This window comes from Populus trichocarpa, chromosome 7 (genome assembly GCF_000002775.5).
Source record: "Populus trichocarpa isolate Nisqually-1 chromosome 7, P.trichocarpa_v4.1, whole genome shotgun sequence".
In the NCBI taxonomy this organism is placed as follows: domain Eukaryota; kingdom Viridiplantae; phylum Streptophyta; class Magnoliopsida; order Malpighiales; family Salicaceae; genus Populus; species Populus trichocarpa.
Genome location: NC_037291.2, coordinates 7,628,581 through 7,651,110, shown reverse-complemented (window position 1 = coordinate 7,651,110; position 22,530 = coordinate 7,628,581). Strand labels below are relative to the sequence as shown.

The 22,530-nt window shown below is 34.6% G+C and overlaps 1 long non-coding RNA gene across 1 annotated transcript; it reads left to right on the top strand.

The window, feature by feature from the left end:
• Positions 1-21,995: 21,995 nt before the first annotated feature.
• LOC127905592 (uncharacterized) lies at positions 21,996-22,525 on the top strand. The gene is made up of 2 exons (XR_008059749.1): positions 21,996-22,172; positions 22,284-22,525. It is a non-coding gene; the product is annotated as an uncharacterized LOC127905592 (long non-coding RNA).
• Positions 22,526-22,530: the final 5 nt, after the last annotated feature.

Here is a 22,530-nt window from a genome sequence, read left to right as displayed (position 1 = left end):
TTTTGTTTGGTTTGAGTTTAAAATGGTTTTTGATATTAAATGTTGTTTGGAGGAGGGAAAGAATTGTTTTAGTGGGTTTTTTTAAAGTAAAATAATAATAATAATAATAAACTACATTTTAAGGGAGTGTCGGTATGCATGACCCAAAATTGGGATGACCTTTTAATTTCTTGTATGGCCCAGGAGTGGTAAATTTTATGTGAATAACCAAATCTCATTCTTCTCCTTATTCTTCTTTTTCTTCTTCGTTTCTTTTTTATTTTTTTAATATCTTGTATACATTAATTTATGTATTTTTTTTTAATATAAATCTAGCTTAGAAAGGAAATTTTAACTCCTGACCCCTCTCAATCTAAGGTTTGTCTTTGCTACTGTTTTATTATATTTGATTTATTAAAATGCCTGCAAATTGGGGATTATATAAGCATGATTTAGGTCCAATTCACCCCAATTATATTCATAAACTAAACTAACACATCCCATACATGAGCCATTGAAAAAAAATGATTTTTTTTATGATTGCAGAATTGAATATTAGTTAAAACAAATAAAAAGTAATTAATATAACATAATTAATTCTAAAATAAAAAAGAAAAAACTCATGAGTTTTTTTTCAAAGTAGCACAACAAGAAAAAATAAAAGAGAAAATAATAAAGTTCAAAACTTATTTAAGAAAAAACATAGTTTAGCAAATCGCATGTAATATTTATACTTCATGAGTCGCATGCAACATCTGCAACTCTAATCAATTAAGGTATATTACACACTTTTCTTATATAAAATTGATATTTTTGTACTAATTTTTTATTTTGATTATTTTAGAGGTTAGAGTTTTCTAGGTTAATTTAGAATTTAGTGAATTACGTATGAATTATGTTCATTAGCTATAAATTACATCAATTGAGTTAATAAATTATATTATTTATAAAGAAAATTGATGCATTTAGGTTATTATCGATTATGTTATGGTTAGGGTTTTTATGTTAATTTATGATTTTGTTGAATCAAGTATAAATTATGTTATTAGCTATGAAATGCATTAATTGAGTAGATAAATTATGTTATTTATGGAGAAAATTTATGAATTTGAGTTTTTGTCGATTATGTAATGGTTAAGGTGTTTTAGGTTAATTTAGGATTTTGTTGAATTAGATATAAATTATGTTAATTATTAATGAAATACATCTATTGAGCTAATAAATTATGTTATTTGTAGAAAAACAATTGATGAATTAGGTTGTTGTCGATTATGTATAGTATAAGGTTTCATTGAATAAAGTTTTATTGAAATTATATACCTTAATTAATTTCGATATTGATAAATTAGGCTTGGGTTTTGTTTTGTTGTTTGATAGAATATCTTGTAGTGTTGGACTACTGTGCTTTGAAACTATTGTCAATACTAATAATGATATCACTTACAATGAAAGAAGTAACGAGTTTCTAACTACTAGATTAGATATGTCTCTTATCGAGCTAAAATGATTTATATGTGATTGAATTAAGTGGAATTGATGTGAACCTCGTGATCACGTGGTCACGCAACGCAATCAAGATTGAGATTTGATCCCGAAAAGCCAAAATAGGTTTGATAAAAGTGTAACACAATGGAAACCTGCCCTAAAACACCAACATTATTGGAATGAAGTAAAATTATATCACGAAACTAGTTAATCTTTGATAAGTTAAATTTAGTTCGTTCAAGAACTGAAGAACGTAAGAATCTCTTTCACACTTTAAAACTGAAAAAATTCAAATTCATCAATGGCTGTCGAAATTTAGCTTATATGAGTTTAAATAGTTCTTAAGAAATTAACCCTAATTGATCTACCCTAGTTGACTGATTTGACCTACTTACAAAACTAACGCAAAAACCTTAAATCATAACCTTATCCAAGCAAGACTTGGATTGTAACTGAAAACAAAGTATTAATTAATCTCAAACAAGCCTTAGATTGTAGCTGACAAAATAAAATAAAGCTCATAATATTAAATTTATATTCTGTTGTGAGAAGAAAAGAAGGAAAGAAAATATTTCAGAACTAATTCAAGGCTTATTTATAGCATTCCATGTAGCCCATTAATCCTATAAACTAAAGGAAAAGGTAGCCTGCCCATGTTGTTTCCAAGTTGTAGTAGGATTCTTTGGTTTCCTTTGTTGTGTTCTCTCTAGGGGTGAGCAAAAAAACTGAAAAACCGATTAAACCGAGAAAACTGGAAAAAAATAACAGAAAAAATCGAATCGTTAAAAAAAACCAATTAAACCGATTAAAATTTTAAAAAAACCGGTTGGTTCGGTTCGGTTTTGGTTTTATAAGCAAAAAACTAAAAAAACCGAATCGAACCCCAACCGAAAAAAATCAGAAAAAAACCAAGCCAAACCAAGCCAAAATTGAGCCCAAACCGGAAAAAACCGAGCCAAAAATGAGAAAACTGAGCCAAAACCGAGAAAACCAAGCCGAACCGGAAAAACCTAGCCAGACCGGTTTGAACCGGTTTCGGTTTTTTTAAAAAAAATATTTCTGTTTGGTTACTTTTTTTGATAAAAAGCAAACCGAACCGAAAATGATCACTCCTAGTTCTCACCTCAACTAACAAGGAAAGGAACAAAAATAATAAATCCTAATACTTAAAGGAAATTATTAATGTTCCCATATATAATAGTAAGTCCAAAATTAATTAAGAATCCACAAAACATATAGAAACATCATAAACACAAGGTTGGCTGAAAATTTGAAAAATTAGCAGCCTTGTTGCCGAAACCTCATGGCCCAAATAAGATTGGATTGGGCCCCGCTTGTATATAGATAAGATGTACTAAGGTCTCCTCTTGATACTCTAATGGATCCTTAAAATATGTCTTGGTTGAAACCTTTAAAACCAATGCATTCAATGCCTCTTTCAATGCCTTTATCTTGGACCGAGTCATTGGCCTATTTGGAACATATAATGGGTCCTTGCTAGTGTTTGTGGGCAAATCCAAATCATCTTTTCTCTCCTTGAAAGGATTTGACCTTGAATCAAAAACTTGTGTCAAACAAAGTAAGGTCAACAACATTAAAGGTAGGACTAACACCAAACTCACCTAAAAGATCAATTTTGTATGCGTTGTCATTGATCCTTTCCTAAAACCTAATATGAACCATTACCACGAGGCTATAATTTTGATTTTCTTTGGTTATGAAATCATTCCTTATGCATGTGTATCCAAATCCAATCATCGGGTTGAAAAACAATCTGTTTACGCCTCTTAGTTACTTTAGAAACGTACAGTCTGTTCCTTTTTTCATTATTTGCAACTGAACTCTCTCATGGAGTTGTCTCACCATTTTTGCATTCTTTTACCATCTGAACTTACCCTTTATTCAAAAGGTAAAGGAATTAAGTCCATAAGAGTTAGCAAATTAAACCTATAAACAATTTCAAAAGGAAAAAAGTCAGTGGTCGAATGCACAATTTTATTATAAGCAAACTTAACAAAAGGCAAACTTTCTTCCCAACTTTCCAGATTATTTTGAATAACAACACATAAAATTTGGGATAAAGTCCTATTGATTACCTCAGTTTGTCCATCTATTTGAGGATGACAAATTGTTGAAAATAAGAGTTTACTTCGCAACTTTCCCCACAAAGTCTTCCAGAAGTAACTAAGAAACTTAACATCATGATCTGAAACTATAATCTTAGGAATGTCATGCAAGCGTACAACTTCCCTAAAGGACAAGTCTGCGATATAAGATTCATCTTAGAAAATGTATCAACCACAACAAAAATAAAGTCTCTACCTTTCTTTGACCTAGGTAAACCTAAAACAAAATCCATAGAGATATCTAAGCAAGGTTTAGTAGGCACAAGTAATGGTGTATACAGTTCATGCGGTTGTAAGATTCATCTTAGAAAACCTATCAACCACAACAAAAATAAAGTCTCTACCTTTCTTTGACCTAGGTAAACCTAAAACAAAATCCATAGAGATATCTAAGTAAGGTTTAATAGGCACAAGCAATAGTGTATACAGTCCATGCGGTTGTACTCTAAATCTTGCCTTTTCTACAAGCAATGCACTGTTCACAGGATTCGTTACACATCCCTTTTTATATTTGGTCAATTCGCAACCCCAAAGTGATCCATTAAACCACCCTTATATGCTTCACGAACAAACAATTCACGCAAAGAACTAGAAAGAACACACAGTCAATTCTCTTTGAACAAGTAACCATTCATCAAATAAAACTTATCAAAAGCCAAATGTCCACATGCATTATAAATCTTGGCAAAGTCAGAATCATCAACATATAATTCCTTCACATATTCAAAGCCTAGCAATTTAGTATTCATGGTGTTTAGAAGAACATAACTGAGTGAAAGTGCATCGGCCGCTATGTTCTCTTTATCTTGCTTATACTTAATTATGTAAGGAAAAGATTCAATAAATTCAACCCATTTTGCATGTTTCCTATTTAACTTATTGTGTCCTTTCAAATGCTTCAAGGACTCATGATCTAAATGGATTACAAATGTTTTTTGCCACAAGTAATGTTGTCACTCAAATGTTTTTACCAGCGCATAGAGTTCTTTATTATAAGTGGGATAGTTCAAGGTTGCTCCACTTAATTTCTCACTGAAATACGTAAATCAAAATAATACCTATTCCTATTCTAGATGCATCACATTCTATTTCAAAAACTTTCATAAAGTTAGGTAAAGCCAAAATAGGTGCATAACATAATTTCTCTTTCAAAAGAATAAAAGCCAATTCTTGTTTCTCCCCCCATTTAAACCTAATTGACTTATTAACAACTTCATTTAAGGGTGCAGCTAATATACTGAAATCTTTCACAAATTGCCTATAAAAAGTAGCTAACCTATGAAAAATCCTTACCTCATTTACTGATTTTAGTGTAGGCCAATCCCGGATGACCTTAATTTTCTCCTCATCCATCTTGATATCCTGTGCAGTTACAACATAGCCAAAAAACACAATTTTCTCTATGCAAAAGGTATATTTTTTAAGATTAGCATACAATTTCTCACTACGCAACATTAAAAACATTACGTAAATGATCAAGATGCTCAATTAAGTTCTTGCTATAGATCATAATGTTATCAAAATACATAACCATAAACTTACCTTTAAATGCACGCAAAACATGATTCATTAAATGCATAAACGTACTAGGTGCATTTGTAAGTCCAAACGACATTACTAATCATTTATACAAACTATGCTTAGTCTTAAATGTTGTTTTCACTCATCACCTTCTTTCATCCTAATCTGATGGTACCCACTTTTCAAGTTAATTTTAGAGAAAATATAGGATCCATGTAACTCATCTAACATGTCATCAAGCCTAGGAATGAGATGTCTATACTTTACCGTTATGTTGTTGATGACTCGACAATAAACATGCATGATGCGAACCTTAGCGGAATTTAATGGTATTCGCGACCCCAAGATCAATCTAACCCAAGTTTGTTGAGATTTGAATGAGCTTATCACAATGGAAGACTTGCTCCAAGGCAACAAGACTATAAATCAACTCTATCACAACACTTACACCTGGAGACGAGCAAATGAAGTATAAATTCACAACAAAGAATAGTCAATTCTTTAAAGAGTTGAAAGTTCAATCAAGAACCAAGATTGAGCAACCAAAAGTCGGCTACAATGCTAAAAATATCATCAAAAATCTGCTCTAAAATTATTCCTAAAGAGTATTTAAACTCCAAGCTAAAACCCTAGTTTCCCTAATGGGTCTCACATAATCCTAATTTAAATAATAATCAACCCAAGCTAAAACTAGCCCAAACAAATTAAAATAAACAAAATAAAGAAGTCTAAAACCCAAAAAAATTGTCTCCTCTCAAAATAAATAAAGTTTGATAGCCCAACTAATTAAAGAAGACAAGTTCGTTGTTTTCGCCTTCTGTCTAGCAGTAGTAAGGCCCAACTTAAAACAGAAGGTTCTCTCTCGTCTTAATGAATTAGAAGGCATGTCATATGCCGTTGGAAAGGTATGGAAGTCTAGTTTCCAACCCAACTAGAATCACATCAAAATTTGATCTGTAGCTCTAGTTATGACCAAAAGAGTAACAAAAGGTCAAACTGTCCGAATCTAGTCTTTTCCTCCCAATCCTTGTGTAATGGTCTTGGTTCCACCAACAAGCCCCTCTTGAACATGAATTAGATTAATCAAGGCTTGCTCTTTATTATTACAAATCCTCTTGAAGTCCACCTTAGCCCATGTATCTTGAAGAAGTCCATTGAAAGCTTCTTTGAACTTCTTAGCCCTAAGCCTAATAACTAGACCAACTGGAACCTCCAATGGATCCTTTGATGGTTGGATCGCATCAACGCATCTTCCTTGTTTCATCTTTTGTAGGCATAAGTATAGCATACGAGCTTATACTCTCATGAATGTACCTCTTTTCAATCAGCACATGCCTTTGAAGCTCCTTCGTCTCCTCGAAATTGCTTCTATAGGTTGGTCGGTTAGGAATTGAAGCTTTAGGTACGAAATTAATCTGATGTTTAATCCCCTTTAATGATGGTTATCCGCTAGGAATATCGTCGGGGAACAAATCATCAAATTCTTGAAACAAAGAAATAGCAACAATATGCATAAAATGATCAAGATCGTTAGTATTAAAGCAAGCCTATTTGTACACAAGTAAAATCATTGGCTTGTTAGTGAAAAATACAAATCTGATCTCACCCTCTCTAACATAAACTTTGGGTTATTCTTTTAGTTTTTCCACACAATTCTCATCACCCTTCCTGACTTTCTTCACTTCTCTTGTCTTACCTCCACTCTCGGCTAGATTTGGGTGTTTTTGAGTAGTGACCGAATGGTCTGATTTGTTTGAAGTGTTGGTCGACTATTTGTTTGTGATTGGATGAGTGGCTGAATGGGTTGTAGTGGTGTTTGGGTTTTGGGAGAATCTGATGGTCTTCTTTCCCCTTGTTCCTTCCCTTGATTTTCTCTCTTTATAGCCTCATGCTTACTTTTTAGTTTTATTTGATCATCATACACCTATTTGGGTGTAAAAGGTACAAGAGTGATGATTTTACCATTTTTTACAATGATATACTTATTTTTAACCCCATCATGAATTGCTTTCCTCTCATATTGTCATGGTCTCCCCAATAAGATGTGACTTGCTTGCATTGGTACCACATCGCACAGAACTTTATCAATATACTTCCAATAAAAAATAAAACCACAATCTGTTTAGTCACTTTCACTCACCACTATCAATCAGTTATTGCAATCTATATGGTTTAGCATGCTTAACCATACACAAATTCATTTTACTAACAAGGGTGGTACTACAAACATTAACATAACTTCCACTATCTATAATTAAACTACACACCTTCTGTTAATCCTCCAGAGGATCCTATGTCCACAGAAGCTGCTGCAGCTGGTCCTATAAGCACCCAGTCTCCTGGTTGTAAGATACCCAAGGTTGTCGGTCCTGAGCCCTCTATTTCTGAAAAGGTGGGCACTACATATATACCTCCCAAGAGGCAGTATCTCACTCGAAGTAAAGCAGTTGCCATCCCTTGTATGGGACTGCATCCCACAACCCCTGTTGTAGTCTTTCAGTCACTGCATAGCTCTGATGACTCTGCCCCTTCATCCACCCTTTGATGGTCTGTTCCTTTTGCTTGGCAGAGTTCGTGGTTCCTGCTTTTGGGTGGATGCCATGTTCATCTGGGCTGCTTGTATGGTTCTGGTTGGCTCTTGCTTGTGATTTTATGTCCTGTGCAACTAATTTGCTGGTTTGCTCTTGCTGTGATTTTATGTCCTGTGTAGTTAATTTGTTGGTTTGCCTATGCTTACTTTCTCTATTCCTGTTTATCAGGATTGTGGGGATTTTGTATCTCTTGTGCAGCTTCATCTCTGTTTGGTCTCTGCTCTTGGCGGTTGATGTGTTTCCCCTGCTTTGTTTGAGGTTTTGTGCTAGGCTAGCTGCTGTTTGGGTATTGCTGGTTGATTAGTACTTAAAAGTGCATTTTTATCAAGGTTTTATATCATTATTTTGCACTTGAAGTATCAATAACTCCTTAACTAAAGCATGTTTTATAATAACGTATCTAATAATATAGGATACCTTTAATTTATGGTAAATGTTCATCTTAAATGCAGGCCTATCACATAAATGAAAGAATTGATTGATGAGTTGAAGTACTGAAATTGAAAAGACAAAGAGATGGCCAAACTTAGAAAAGAGATGTTGGTGCAGTCCAAACTGGAACATTGTTCGGTAATAGGGCTATATCTGGAGCTGTAGATCTCGGATTTAGGTCTACTTTATATGGATGGAAAGGTAAGACATAGGCCTACAACTTTCATGCGGAGACCAAGATTTAATAAGGCCGTTTCGAGTCCAAATTGTAGCAACAATGAAGAAGCCCGAATCTGTCCTGCAACCCAGACACTGTTCAGTGTTCAGCCCATATCTCGAGTTCTAGAAGTCCAAATCATCTCAAATTTTTATCCTGGAAAGATGAGACAATTCCCTAGAACTTTCATGATTTAAGTTTGTTCAAATTATGACGTCATCAATGACGTGTTTGGCAGACAAGAAGATAAGAATTGTCACCAAGTCAAGATGTGGCCACCCACTCATCAATTAGTCAACAAATCAATAGTTCCGAATTTTGGCCTATAAAAGGAGGCATTTGCCATGTATTTAGGCATCTTGGTGTTCAGATCAAGATCATGCTCTTGCTCTCTCTTTATATTTTGTAATGCTTAAGTTTTGCTTATATTAATCTTTTGCTTATGTTTTTTCATTTCCTTTCCTTGTTTATTTATGTTTCTTTCTTTCATTATGTTTAACTAAGTTAATTATGTCAAGGTGAAAAGGGTACACTAATGGTGTAAGAATAAGTATAATATAACTTAACATGGACCTTAACGTTGGATACTAACATGCTTTATATTTGTTATCTTGTTCACTTTTAATACTTTGCTTGTTAAATGGTTAATCTAGATTTATGTTGTATAACACTTGGTACAAACAAATACTTGGCACTTTCATAGCCCATACTGTATGGTATAACCGACACCTGAGCTATGAAAGGAACTTGATTTGTTGTTAACATAAGTTATAATCATGAATGCCTGACAACATTTACAAGTATTAGCATTATTCGAATAAGATAACTAATGTAATCATGTTAACAATTTATAATCTGATTGGAACCTCCTTTGTGTGTGGTTTCTAATTGAATAAAAAAGTTTATACTATATTTGTTTGAAATACCATTAGTGGATCCTCTAACCTTGACATTTGTTGTTATCATTGTTTAATCCTTACGTTAATCTTCCATCTCAAAGTTCTCATCAACTTCTTCCTCTTCTTCTTCACTATTATTATTATTGTTGTTGTTGTATTATTGTTATCTATAATTTATACAATTAACCTCCCTGTGGTTCGACCCCGGTCTTACCGAGTTATTTATTACTTCGACACTCCTGCACTTGGGAGAAGACATCAATCTTTTGGTCGTGTCAAGTTTTTGGCGCCGTTGCCGGGGAGGTAAATTCTTGTACAAATTATAGTATTTATTTTATTTTCTCTTTTCTCTTTTCTTGTATCTAACTTTGTTTCTTTTGTTTTGTTTCTTTTTCTATTGTTTTTCTTTTCTTCTTTTTATTCTTTTCTTACACGTGCATGAGAGTGTGGTCACGTACATTAAGTGGTAGACTTTGTAGGGTATCCTCATCATTTTCAGAAATATGGCCGAAGAAGATAACCAATCACTTCATAATGAGAATAATGAGAATATTCGGGGTTAGAACACTTAGAGACCACATGAATCCCACAAGAACAAGTGCACCCTCATGCATAGTTTTTCCACCTGATGCATCTCATTTTAATTTTAAGCCAGGCATTATTCAACTTTTACCTTCTTTTCATGGTTTAGATTTAGAAAATCCATACTTGCATTTAAGGGAATTTGAGGAGGTCTGTAACACCTATAATGACTCAAATTGTAGCATGAACACCATTAGGTTAAAGCTTTTCCCTTTTTCATTAAAAGATAAGCTAAAACTTGGCTACAAAATTTGAGACCTGGATCTATTCGTGCTTGGGATGATATGCAACAACAATTTTTAAAGAAGTTTTTTCCATCTCACAGAACAAACTCTTTCAAAAGACAAATAATCACTTTCTCTCAAAAACCAGGAGAAACATTTTACCAATGCTGGGATAGGTATCGAGACTTGCTTAATACTTGCCCCCATCATGGTTTTGAAACATGGAGATTAGTGTCACATTTTTATGAAGGGTTAACTCCTAGAGATAGGCAAATGGTTGAATTGATGTGTAATGGAACTTTTGAGGATAAAGACCCTAATGAAGCGATGGAATACCTAGACTTGCTAGCTGAAAATGCGCAAAATTGGGACACTACAGGAACTTATGAGGCACCAAGTAAAACCCAACCTCATACATCTAGTGGAGGTATGTACAACCTTAGGGAAGATCATGACCTCCAAGCCAAGTTTGCATCTTTAGCTAAAAAAGTCGAAGCACTAGAATTGAAAAAGAGTGGTCAATTAAAATTTGTTCAAGACATTGTGTGTCAAATCTGTGAAACCAACGAACATTCAACCAATGACTGTCCAACCTTGCCTTCTTTTAAAGAATGTCTCTATGAACAAGCCCATGCATTAAACAGTTTTCAAAGGCCCAACCATAACCCATATTCGCAAACATACAACCCTGGTTGGAGAAATCACCCCAAATTTCAATTGGAAGAGTGATAACAATAATGCACAACTTCACAACCACCTTTTCAAGCACACCATAATTTCCAAAATTCTCATGGATATGCACCTCCTTATGCTCCACCTCCTAGAAGAAATCTTGAGGAAACATTGCATGCATTCATGGAAAAGCAAGAGACGATCAACACTCAACTTGCTCAAAGCATGACAGATTTTAAAGATACTCTTGCAAAATTGACATCTGCTCTCAGTTTCCAAGAGAAAGGTAAGTTTCCATCTCAACCACAACAAAATCCAAAGGGGCAATACAATGCGAATGCAAGTAGTTCTGGAAGCCAACACATGGATCAAGCCAAATCAGTCATCACTCTTCGCAGTGGTAAGATTATTGAAAAACCCAGTCTTGAACCTTGTGAGAATGATGATGAGTCAATCTCTGAGGGTAAGGAAGGGGTTGAATCTGATCATTGCAAAGAAAAGACTGATTCTTCGCCAGCACTTCCATTTCCTCATGCCATGACCAAACAAAGGAAAGTTAATCACAACTCTGAAATCTTTGAAACTTTCAAACAGGTAAGGATCAATATACCTTTGTTGGATGCTATTAAACAGGTTCCTTCTTATGCTAAATTTTTGAAAGATCTGTGCACTGTGAAGAGAAAACTTAATGTGAAAAAGAAAGCCTTTTTAGCCGAACAAGTAAGTGCCATTCTTCAGAACAATAATGCATTGAAATATAAAGGACCCTGGTTTGTCCTACAATTTCTTGCTTTATTGGAGAACATAAAATTGAAAGAGCTTTACTTGATCTTGGAGCTAGTGTGAATTTACTTCCATATTCAGTTTTTCAAAGCCTCAATCTAGGTGAGTTAAAACCAACTTCTGTAACTCTTTTACTTGCCGATAGATCTGTAAAAGTGCCTAGAGGAATAATTGAAGATGTGTTAGTACAAGTCGATAAATTCATTTACCCTGTGGATTTTATTGTCTTGGATACACAACCTGTTGAAGCATGTAATTCATTTCCTGTTATTTTAGGACGTCCGTTTCTTGCAACTTCTAATGCGTTGATTAATTGTAGGAACGGACTGATGAAGCTATCATTTGGAAACATGACATTGGAGATGAATATTTTCAACATTTGCAAGCAACCTGGAGATGATAATGATTTACAAGAAGTAGATCTTATTGAAGAATTAGTTCATGATCAACTTGAATCTACTTTGAGTAAAATTGAGTTGGAAGAATCTGAAGATTTGCAAATGATTTATTCTCAGGAAGAAATCACGGATAAGAAAGGCACCGAAAATGTTGATACGAATCTTTTGTCAAGAATGACAACAGATTCGACATCCGACATCACACCAATCGATGATTACTTTCGTAACGAATCCTTACTTTCTCTTAGTTCAATGCCTTGGTTTGTTAAAAATATTAATTTTCTTGCTACAGGAGATTTGCCAACTCAGTGGAGTACCGAAGACAAAAGGAAGTTTTTGAGTGACGTGCAAAAATTGTATTGCGATGACCCTTACTTACTCAAATATTGTCCTGATCAAATATTTCAAAGATGCATTCCTGACAATGAGGTAAGTAGTGTCATTAAATTTTGTCATTCTGAGGTATGTGGGACTCATTTCTCGTCAAAAAAGACGACTGCAAAAATCTTACAATGTGGATTTTATTGGCCCACTATGTTCAAAGACACACATGTGTTCTGCAAAGCTTGTGAAAATTGTCAAAAGTCAGGATTTATTTCAAAACATAAGGAATCTTTAGATAATCTTCTATTGACTTTTGAGACATATCCTGGTGGAGATGTGCACCGTGCATTTCAGGACTTATGACACAATTCCATAAAGAACATGATCGACTTAGTCTTGGGAATCTGACTAAAAAAAGACCCTGTTTGCCAGTTTTAGAAACTGGATGGGAAGCCTATCCCCGACCCATAGAGGGCGTTTAAGCCGTTCTGGACGTAAAACCAAGGGAAGATGTGAGCCACAATCACAACTACCTGTACATACACATGCTTTCAAAATAAATAAATAAATAAATACATAAAGAGAGAGAGAGAGTGTGAGACTCCAGCTGGCCTATATCTAGGTGATATGATTGCATTTTCAAATCCTCACTATAAAATCTTCTCTTCCTTCCCCTCATTTCTACTCAACCCTTACATTAGACAGATATAGAAGTGTGTAGAAATGGCAGGTCCCTCAAGTTATCACATAAAAAATATTTGTGGTTTCGGTGGATCCAGTCCTGGGAAGGAAATAGCTTTTTGGAAGCAGCAATCATCTTGGATCAGGTACTAGCTGAGAAAAAGATTCATTTAGTGTATGGGGGAGGCAGCCTTGGGTTAATGGGGGGTGTGGGCAATAGCTGTATTTTAGGAGGTAGTGCAAGTTTTGGGGGGTCCGTCCCCGAAGCTTTAACAAAAGGGGACATCATTGGAAGAACAATTGGAGAGGAACTACAGGTCTCCACAATGTCTGATCGATTGAATGCAATGTTTAACCATGTGATGCCTTCATTGCCTTACCAGGTGGTTTGGGCACATTGGAAGAGATCTTTCATATTTCCTCTTGGGCCCAACTTCACATTCACCATAAACCTATAGGTTTGCTCAATGTTAATGGTTTTATGATAATTTGTTGTCTTTCTTGATCAAGCTGTGGAACAGGAATTTCTAACATCTTCGGCACGACAAATCATAATCTTTGCTGCTACTGCTGAACAATTGATCGACAAACTACAATCTTTCACCCCTGTAATTGATCCTTCCATGAGTCGCATAAATTGGTCAACTACAGAAAGCCGTTTAAAAAGCTTAGATTGAATTTGAGCCTTCGTTTGTGAATCCTTGTGTCTTTTGGTTTATTATTAGCATATTTTGTTTGTTATTCTTATATTTGTTTAAGTATGTTTCAGGTTGTCAGTGTTCGTTGTTTCAGGTGATGTCTTCTATACTCTATCTTTCTACCTTAGGACATTGAGGACAATGTCTCGTTTTGGTTGGGGGGAGAGGGTAGTAGTATTTAAAAAAAAAAAAACCATTGGCTAAACTGTTCTTACTAGGATGGCAGAGTAAGGGGAATTTTATTGACTCTTGAGACGCATCTTAGTAAAACATTTTCTAATGGTCATTTGCATATTCATAACAAGGCCTATTAGAATACTCTTGAAATATTCAGGTTTACAAACTCTCACATTGTTATCACTTGATTCTGCTCATATACTCATTTAACAAGTATTCTTAAACCTTCATTTTCACACACACACTTTAACATATGATTGTGGGTTGCACATTGGATTATTACATTATTTATGTTCTTTTGTTAAAGGTAACAACTAAGGGATAGGGATAGTCTATATTTAAAAAAAAAACAACAACAAAAATTGATGATAATAAAAGCGTAGATAAGTTTGGTTTCGTAGCCTCCCTAACCTAAGCAATTAAGCCCGAAGGGGTGTTTTAACACCTAATACCCTAAAGTCAACTGACTTGGGAGCTATTGGCCCAAAGCTTGTTACATGGGTTAAGGAGAAAAGCTTAAGGGAATCAAACATTGCACTATCTACGTATCAGTATCTGCAACCCGAGTTACTAAGCTCGTAGGGGTGTCACACCTAATGCCCTAAGACCAAACTGGTCTGGGAGTCATTAGCCGAAAGCTCGTTACATGGGTTAAAGATGCATTGTGTTTTAAGTATATGTATATATATTTAAAAAAATACCAAAAAAAAAAAAAAAAAAAAAAAAGAAGATAATAATCCCAACCCAAGGAAGTTAACCTTAAACATTAGAACAGAATATTGTTTTCTTCCAATAAAAGCCCCATCATCTATGTTTTCATACATTAAGCACATAAAAAGGAAGGTTTAATAATATTTTGTTTAAGAGGTATTGAGCAGATATATAAAATTTAATGAGAGTTTGTTTATCTGGATAGATTAATGGAAGTTGAATGATGAATGCCTTGCTTTGTGAAATTTGCAAATGGTTTTTCTATTTTAACGCTTTGATACTAGGGACTAGTAATAAGCTGGTTGGGGGGTGTGATTAGTACTTAAAAGTACATTTTATCAAGGTTTTATATCATTATTTTGCACTTGAAGTATCAATAACTCCTTAACTAAAGCATGTTTTATAATAACGTATCTAATAATATAGGATACCTTTAATTTATGGTAAATGTTCATCTTAAATGCAGGCCTATCACATAAATGAAAGAATTGATTGATGATGAGTTGAAGTACTGAAATTGAAAAGACAAAGAGATGGCCAAACTTAGAAAAGAGATGTTGGTGCAGTCCAAACTGGAACATTGTTCGGTAATCGGGCTATATCTGGAGCTGTAGATCTCGGATTTAGGTCTACTTTATGGATGGAAAGGTAAGACATAGGCCTACAACTTTCATGCGGAGACCAAGATTTAATAAGGCCGTTTTCGAGTCCAAATTGTAGCAACAATGAAGAAGCCCGAATCTGTCCTGCAACCCAGACACTGTTCAGTGTTCAGCCCATATCTCGAGTTCTAGAAGTCCAAATCATCTCAAATTTTTATCCTGGAAAGATGAGACAATTCCCTAGAACTTTCATGATTTAAGTTTGTTCAAATTATGACGTCATCAATGACGTGTTTGGCAGACAAGAAGATAAGAATTGTCACCAAGTCAGATGTGGCACCCACTCATCAATTAGTCAACAAATCAATAGTTCCGAATTTTGGCCTATAAAAAGAGGCATTTGCCATGTATTTAGGCATCTTGGTGTTCAGATCAAGATCATGCTCTTGCTCTCTCTTTATATTTTGTAATGCTTAAGTTTGCTTATATTAATCTTTTGCTTATGTTTTTTCATTTCCTTTCCTTGTTTATTATGTTCTTTCTTTCATTATGTTTAACTAAGTTAATTATGTCAAGGTGAAAAGGGTACACTAATGGTGTAAGAATAAGTATAATATAAACTTAACATGGACCTTAACGTTGGATACTAACATGCTTTATATTGTTATCTTGTTCACTTTTAATACTTTGCTTGTTAAATGGTTAATCTAGATTTATGTTGTATAACACTTGGTACAACAATACTTGGCACTTTCATAGCCCATACTGTATGGTATAACCGACACCTGAGCTATGAAAGGAACTTGATTTGTTGTTAACATAAGTTATAAATCATGAATGCCTGACAACATTACAAGTATTAGCATTATTCGAATAAGATAACTAATGTAATCATGTTAACAATTTATAATCTGATTGGAACCTCCTTTGTGTGTGGTTTCCAATTGAATAAAAAAGTTTATACTATATTTGTTTGAAATACCATTAGTGGATCCTCTAACCTTGACATTTGTTGTTATCATTGTTTAATCCTTACGTTAATCTTCCATCTCAAAGTTCTCATCAACTTCTTCCTCTTCTTCTTCACTATTATTATTGTTGTTGTTGTATTATTGTTATCTATAATTTATACAATTAACCTCCCTGTGGTTCGACCCCGGTCTTACCGGGTTATTTATTACTTCGACACTCCTGCACTTGGGAGAAGACATCAATCTTTTGGTCGTGTCACTGGTTGCCATTGCCTGCTGCTTTGGTGGTTGAGGCGTTGATACCTTATTTGGGTAGTTCGGCTGGTGCGCTGGATCCTCTTATCTTGTTTGATTCAAGGAGCTTGTTCTCTTGTCTTGTCTTTAAGTATGCTTGTCTGGGGAGGTTGTTCCCCAGTACACGCTTTTTTGTGTTGTAACCATGTTCTGCAAGTTAGGCTTGCTTCGGTATCTATAGGGAGAATGTTCCCTTCTGTTTATAGTAGGATTACTTGTTCTGGGGAGGCTGTTCCCCAGCACAAGCCTTCTGTTTATATGTAGGGAATCCTTAATTTTTGGCTGGCTTGTGCTGGGGAGAATGTTCCCTTGCACTTGCCTTTTGTGTTAGCTAAGGGTTTGTATTTCCTTTACTGGTGTATTGTTTCTGCTGGTTTCCAGCGTTTAACGCAAGCTTGTCTTGCTATTTTTGATCTATATACTTTTTACATTTGATCTAAAAAAAAACCTACACACCTTGTTTTGTACATAGCAACACATATGAAGATGTTCTCCCTTTGTTAATCAATTTATCTTTCTCGATATGAACATGAAGTGTTCGTTTTATAACCAAGGACTCCTTAACTAGTAATGCTAACTCATCTTGTCACTATCCTCTAATGGTGGCATGCCTTCATAATCAATATGTCACTTTTGGATTTGATATCATCATTATCTAATCATCATGGTTCTCTTGTTTGGACACTCTAAAGCATAATATCCATGTCTTTAACACCTGAAGCATTTAACATCACGAGTACGTTTAGGTTGAGTTTCATATTTACCTTTGGAAGCAGTAGGGACATCAACTTTATCCTTTGGTGGTTCGGTTTTGGAAGGAACAAGTGACCTCAACTGGACGATACCCTCTTTCCTCATATTTGGCTTTCAAAATGATGAAGAACCCAAATTAAACATTGGTCGAACATGTCCCTTCCTTTTAAGTTGTCTCTCCACTTTCGTAGCCATGTGAACCATGTCCTATAGCTCCATATAATATTGTAGCTCAACAAACATTAGCAATGTCCTGATAACCCATTAAGAAATCTACCTATTGTGGCTCTCTATCCTTAGTAAAATTAGCCCCAATCAATGCTATTTTCATGTCTTTGTGATATTCATCTAACTTAGAACCTTGATTCAGACCTTGTAACTTCAAATATAAGTCTATATAATAGTGGTTTGGCACAAATCGTCTCCTCATTAAGACTTTTATCTCCCCCAAGTCTGAATATGGGTTACTCCTCATTCCTCTTTATATTAATTACAATCTGATCCCACCAAATCAATGCATACTTCATAAACTCAATGACCACCAATTTCACCTTCTTTTATTCGAAATAGCTATAGTAATAAAAAATCCAATCTATCTTTTTCTCTCACTCCAAATAAGCCTCGAGCATTTTTACCTTAGAATTTAGGAATTTTAAGTTAATGGAGTCCAAGTCCGAGTCCAAGTCCCGTCCACATCTTTATAATTTCCCATGCCATTGAAATTCACATTCTTTATAGCCTTATTCTATCTAAACTAATTCCTTGGGCCAACAGATGCAAATTCATAGTCATCTTCACTTGTATCAACATTTTGTTAACAAACTCTTTAAAATCAGATCTGACATTCCGCACAGCCCTTCAAACCATATGTCCTCAGCGATCAACCCCACTATTTGTTGCTTATTAAATTCACCATCTTTAGATCCTGTACGTCCTAGACAAGAGCTCGAGTTGTTGGCCTATAGCTCGCAATTAGAAACTGACATTAGTGTTTTGTGTCAACCGATTCATGTTTTCAGATATTTTTTGAATCTGTAAAATTGGTTAGTAGCATTAAATATGTCCTCACACCTCTCGTGTTTCATATAAAAATCAAGGCTTTTCTTCTAATAAGCTCACTACGCCTTTTACCTCATAACTTATTTTCTTTTGGTTCTTTAGGAACTGAAATCAACAAATCAAAGTTAGTGGCCTTCATAGCATAATCTAATTATAATTTTCAGACTCAAGAATCAATAAATATATTGAAAACAAAGCAAAACAAAACTACGATTATAATTTCGGCAGTAGCAATGCAAATTCGTACGAATTGTGAACGAATGAAGACACAAATAAAACAAAAGCAAAAATTAGTGAGAACAAGTATTTGACTCCTAAATAAACCCAATTATAATAGAAATAAAAAGATTTGAGTGAAAACAAACAGTAAGTACCATGTTTGGAGCTTGGCACAAAATCTGACTTGTTACGTTAATTTTATGTACCAGAATTGAAATATAACTTTATTTTTTGCTTAGATGCTACAGATATAAAGATCAAGAAGATGAACAACACAAACACTAAAAAACTTAGAACACTAAGAAAATGCAAAAAAAAATAAAAAATAGAAGGATATGACCTAGTTTTGGAGCCTAGCTCTGATACCAACTGATGCGAACCTCCTGATCACATGGTCACGTAACCCACATCAAGATTGAGATTTGATCCTAGAAAGCCGAAATAGATCTAATAGGAGTGTGATACAATGAAAACCTACCCCAAGGCACCAATGCTATTGGAATGAAGTACAATAATGCTACAAAAAAGTGTTAATCATCAATAAGTGAGATTCAGTTCGTTCAAGAACTAAATAATGCAAGAATCACTCACACTTTAAAACTGAAAAAATTTAAAAGTATTATTCATTAATGGTTGTCGAAATTTAGCTTACATGAGTTTAAATAGTTCCTGAGAATTTAACCCTAATGGATCTACCCTAGTTGACTGATTGACTTACTTACAAAACTGACCCAAAAACCTTAAACTAAAAAGCCCATAACCTTATCTAAGCAAGATTTGGATCGTAGCTGAAAACAAAGTATTAATTAATCCCAAATAAGCCTTGGGCTGTAGCTGATAAAAATAAAAAAAGCTCATAATATTAAATTTATGTTCCGCCGTGAGAAGAAGAGAAGGAAAGAAAATATTACAGAACTAATTCAAGGCTTATTTATAGCATTCCATGTAGCCCATTAATCCTAGAAACTAAAGGAAAAGGTAGTCGTTCATGCTGTTTCCAAGTGTAGTAGGATTCTTTGGTTTTCTTTGTTGTGTTCTCTCCTCACCTAACAAGGAAAGGAACAAAAATAATAAATCCTAATACTTAAAGGAAATTATTAATGTTCTCATATATATAGGAAGTCCAAAACTAATTAAGAATCCACAAAAACATATAGAAACATCATAAAACACAAGGTTGGCTAAAATTTGGAAAATTAGTAGCCTTGTTGCCGAAGCCTCATGGCCCAATAAGGCGGATTGGGTCCCTCTGTATGTGGATAAGATGTACTAAGGTCTGCTCTTAATACTCCAATGGACCCTTCAAATATGACTTGGTTTGAAATCTTTAAAAACCAATGCATTCAATGCCTCTTTCAATGCCTTTATCTTGGACCGAGTCATGGCCCATTTGGAATACGTAATGCGTCCTTGCTATTATTTGTGGGCTGATCCACATTAGGAATCTATTTGAAATTGAAGTTCAAATTACTTGAAGGATACAAGCTAAGGTGCATCTAACTCATTATAACAGTGTAAATTCAATATTTGGGTTAGCCACTAAAAAGGGTTGTGAATTCTAGAGCTCTTTTTGATAGTAGATCTAGATAAAGAAAACTCTTCTAGTATGAAGTTCACCCAGATATCAAGTTTCACTCAGGAAAGCACACAAACATCACGAGCAGCTAATTCCTCTGGTTTAGGTGGTGATGCAGTAAACCTAACATCAACATAAAATTATGGATATGAAAGCTTGATTGGTTATGACATCTTATCTATATTGTTTTAGAGAATCCAAACCAAGAGATGATGAAGATGATCATCATATTGATAGAGTTAGGGAATATGAGTTAGTTGAGCCAGAAAACTAATTCATGTGACCTCTTATTCTTAACTTTGAGGATGTGAGTGGGTATGCTCAAATGACATGCAATGACTAGACTTTGAGTCGTGAAAATTCATATTTATCATGTGATGAATAAAAGGTTGGAAAAAAAATCAAGTGATAGGTCTAAATGTATTAATACAGTTAAGCGGTGACATATCAAGAATTCATTGCACTACAAGGTATAGTGTTCAACCAAAACTTATGTGTAGTTGTAATGTATTTATGAACTAGTTTGTAAATGGTTACGTGAGAGGTATCATAAAAAAATTGATTAATTTGAGATCTCAAGATTAAAAAGGCCACACATATAATTGAAACTCATTGGTTTTGCAAGGCTACCATTAGATTGACTAAGATCTCATTGGTGAGGTGATGTTGATAATTGTGAAAGTTAATATAAATATACAAGTTGCAAATACCTAAGCTATTATATGTAATGATTATGAGCATGATATCTTATATTACAAAGCATGAGTAGCTAAACAAAAAATATTGGAGTGATTGTTTGCTTTCAAACATAACCTATGATTCTATTAACTCTTAAAGAATCTAATCTAGGTTTGAATTTTGAATGTGATCATAAAATGGTTTATGAAAATAAAGTAATCTTTGGAAGAATATTTTAGATATTTGGAGCTTCAATTGATGGTTTTTAATATTGTCATTTTTTTATTAGTATTGACAACAATCACCTATATGGTACAATGTAAAGTTATTGATTACAATTACTTATGACGTGAACGGGTTTATTTGTTGTGTTATGTTATGGTTAAAGAAGAGATGAACAATAATTGAAGATGATTTTTAGATTTGCTCCATCATTTTTTACCATTATCTGACACATCACTATAGCCTGAATATATTGAGGGTAATGATATATGGATGTCCAACTAGATGGAGAACAAAAAAAGATCCAAGGAGATCTACTCGCCTGCAAAATGAGATAGACGTGAAAGGGGGGAAAACATAATAAATATGTCATATAGAGTAAAAGGGATTATAACAGAAAAACATATGAAATTGTACAAGGTAAGTGAATATTTGTATTTATTTAATTATTGATTGTTTTTTTTTTTTTGTGGTAGAAAGTTGAGAGGTGAAGAATCAATTTATCTCAAATTTTTTGAATTAGAGTCATGCAACTCGTGAGATATAAATATTATTTTTCTAAATAAGTTTTAAACCATATTATTTCTTTCTATTACTGTTGACCTTTGGTAATAATAAAAAAAAAACACCATAAGTCACCACTAGCTAATTAATTAGACTAAACAGTAGTAGTTAGTTAGTAATAACTAATGTGACCCACTATCCTATTTTATGAGCATGAGCAACTAGGGGTGAGCAAAAAAACCGATAAACCAATTAAACCGAGAAAACCAGAAAAAAAATAACCGAAAAAACCGAACCGAAAAAAAAACCGAATTAACCGATTAAAAAATCACAAAAAAATTCCGGTTCGGTTCGGTTTCGGTTTTTAAAGTCTGAAACTGATTGAACCGAACCGGTTCAACCAGTTAGCACTTAAATAAAAAAAGCAAGTATAAATACCATGCCTTCTAACCCTAACCCTAGAATAACATTAAGACATCAGCTGCCGCCCCCCCTCCCCTCCCCTCCCCTCCCCTCCCCTCTCTGCATCTCTCTCCTTTTACTCTCACTTTACTCTCTGGCTGGCCCCCCTCCCCTCCCCTCCCCTCCCCTCCCCTCCCCTCTCTGCATCTCTCTCCCTTTACTCTCTGGCTGGTGAAAAATCAAAGCAGAACAAGGTGGTTGTTGTTGGCTCTACCGAGATAGAGAGTGACGAAGAAGATTACTTGGCTGAGTTAACTCACCAAATGGCTCGCTCCACCCTTGAAGATGATTTCAAGAGAAACGACCTCCCTTGCAGCACCAAAAAGACTAAGGTATTGCTTCCTTTATGTTTCTTTTTAAAGTAGGACAACCTGCTATGGTTTCTATGATTATGTTTTCTGGGGCTAATGTTCGGGTCTTGGGTTTTTTGCCTGATTTGCAAGGTTGGGTTTTGTCTGGATCGTCTCAATCAACGCTATGTGCAGTTGGACGCAGGTGCAGTTGTAGACAAGGATCTAGCCATGGAAGCCTGAATGGGTCTTCACCTCTAGCAACTTGGGATCTGCTGTATGAGGTTGCAGGAGAAGTAGAGAGGACCATTGGGTTTGAACCGGTTTGGAAGGGAAAAAAACCAAACCGAACCGAACCGAAATTAATCGGTTTGAACCGGTTTTCGGTTCGGTTCGGTTC